Below are 2,666 nucleotides of genomic sequence, written 5' to 3' on the forward strand. Positions count from 1 at the left end.
TCTGAATGTCTTTCGACCTGGAAAGGACTTCAGAGATTGTCTAGCCCGTCCCCAGCCAGGGACAGAGGGAACCAGGGCAGCACTGGAGCAGGTACACTCACAGTGTTGGTGACATGCTCCTCTAATTCACAGGTTGCCATTGTCATCTATGTGGCCACCACCTCCTTTAACACTCGCTCTTATCTACGGAGCACTGCTTCTATGGCTGAATTTACAGCCAGGTCAGCCATGATGGGCAGCTTGAATTGCATAATCAAGATCTGCCCGGTGACCAGCCAGGGGTTTAGTCTATCCATGGTCCAAAGGAAAGGAAAACTGGGAAATACTAACAACAAAGCATATCAAAATGTTGAACACCATTAACGTAGGTAGGGCAATTTCCATCAGTAAATAACTGTTTTAGAGAAGATACTTGCAACCCAGTCCAACCTGCCTCTGTCACTGGCCTACTGTAACGATCTGTTTCTGTCTCCTCACTCAACCCAGGATGATACATGTTCTGAAGACTTCATACCCCAACAATCCTGAATCTACAGAACTAACTTCTCATCCTCTGATGGCCTCCTGAACTTAATGTGACTAAAGCTCAGAGCCGGGGAGTTGCCTTCAGGATCGGAGCCCTCTATTCCATTTGGAAGAAGCAATCTGGCTGTGTATGTGTGGTACTGGGAGAATGAGGGCTGAAGAGGGATCCATTTCTCAAGCCCAGTCTGTGAGAGGAGGCAGTCACCCTGGCCCGTGTGTCCTTGCTTAGCGCAGATTCAGCACAGCCATGCTAGGAAAGGCCTGATTCTTCCAACCAACTGTGTTCAGTATCCCCGCTCATGGGTTCTGCTTTGGCATCACCACTACCTAGGTAGGCACCACTGTCACCAGGTGACCACCCCTCCCCAGTTGGTACAATCTTTTTTGGTCTTGTCTTGAATCAGGGTCTCACTGTGTAGCCCTGGCTAGCCTAGAGCAATTTATGTAGTCCAGAATGACCCAGAACTCACAGAGATCCACTTGCCTCTGCCTCCCAAGTGCTGGGATTAAAAGCATGCCACTGTACCCCTATATAATCTTACAGAACTTTCAGTCAAGACCCACTGGTCTCCCCTGCAAAGAGTGACAGAGTCTCTGTCAGATGTGTCCTGTCACAAAGGACCCAATGCAACACAAGCCAGTGCTCACCCATGATTTCTTTGCTATTTGGCTTTCCTTAGATCCTATGACCTCTCCTTATTCTCCCAGAAATGTCCAGGTTTTCCAAAGCCAGTTTCTATTGCTTACAATAAAGTAACTCTGGGGCTAGGGATGTGCACAGTGATAAAGGACTTCTTGCCTAGAATGAAGACCCTGGGTTTCATTCTCAGAACTACAAAAACAAACAACAGAAATAAAACCAAGGAATGCATTCCTTTATCTTTCAGGATCTTTCCCTCTGAAGGGTAGTGGCACACAACTTTAATCCCAGCACTGAAGGGGCAGAGGCAAGTGGATCTCTGAGTTCAAGGTCAGCCTGGTCTAGAGTTCCAGGAGAAAGACTATACTTTCAGGGATCATTTCTATAGTTTGTTACTAGAGAAGTTTCTCTGACTATGTAGAGTTCCAGGAGAGCCAGGGCTATACAGAGAAACCCTGTCTCATCTCAACAAAACAAAGCAAACAAACAAGGCATTCCCATATTTCTTGTCTGTCTCTGCTGCTAAAATGTAAACTGCGAATCAGCAGTGGCCTTTTTCTGCTCTGCCCCGTGCCACCCGCTGAAGGGAGGCAGAGCACAGGCACATTGCCTGCATCTTACCACACACGCCATCGCACTGGATACCTGTGTGGAAGAGTGGTGAAGGAGGAGGCCTGTGAGACCCTTCCCAGTGGTGAAGGAGGAGGCCTGTGAGACCCTTCCCAGGAAAGCCAACTCCAGCTTCAGACTCCAAACAGCACAGTCCAAGCAAGACCAGATCTCTCCTCCCTTCCCCTGTAATCTCACCAAGCCTGCATAAATCTCAAACAGAGTCTTGTAAATCTTTAATTACACGAAGATTGCAGCCCAACCAGCAACACACAAACATTGTTGATAAATATTTAAAATTGCTACAGCGGCAGATCTGAAGGGATTAAGAAAAGATATATTGGAGTGACAGTTATTAAACACTAAATCCCTGTAAACGTTACAGAGCAGATAAATATGCAAACTCCTGACAGACACTCCCGCTCTGTGGTTGAAAGATGAGGGAGGCATCTGCTCCGGGAGAGGTGTCACAGGAGGCAAGGAGATTGGAGAAGGGACAGTCACTGGCTTGGTTTCCTGGCCCTGGCCCTCAGAGGCATTTTCTGCCTCAGTCTTCTTACACTACTGTCTCCTTGGAAGTGTGGCAGACAGTGGGCTGGAGGGAGGAAGGAGAGGATGGAGGGAGGAAAGAAAGGAAGGAGCAATGGAGGGACAGAGAGACACCTCAGGAGTACACATGGGGCAACTGAACTCTTCCCTAATGCTGTCCATCAGGCTGGCCCATTCTGGACTCCTCCATGGACTCTGGAACTGGACTATTGGTCAACACCACCACACAGTCTTTGGCAGGAAACCAGTGTCCTCCATTAATGGCTTCGATTCTTGTTCACCGAGTCACCTTTCCCCACACACGTACCGACTCACTCATTCATGCTGTCACTAGACTCTGCAT

The 2,666-nt window shown here is 48.2% G+C and overlaps 1 pseudogene; it reads left to right on the forward strand.

The window, feature by feature from the left end:
- The first annotated feature begins 1,522 nt into the window (after nucleotides 1–1,522).
- Nucleotides 1,523–1,606, forward strand: LOC127697996 (uncharacterized; annotated as a pseudogene).
- The last annotated feature ends 1,060 nt before the right edge of the window (nucleotides 1,607–2,666 follow it).

This window comes from Apodemus sylvaticus, chromosome 12 (assembly GCF_947179515.1).
Source record: "Apodemus sylvaticus chromosome 12, mApoSyl1.1, whole genome shotgun sequence".
NCBI classification, from domain to species: Eukaryota; Metazoa; Chordata; class Mammalia; order Rodentia; family Muridae; genus Apodemus; species Apodemus sylvaticus.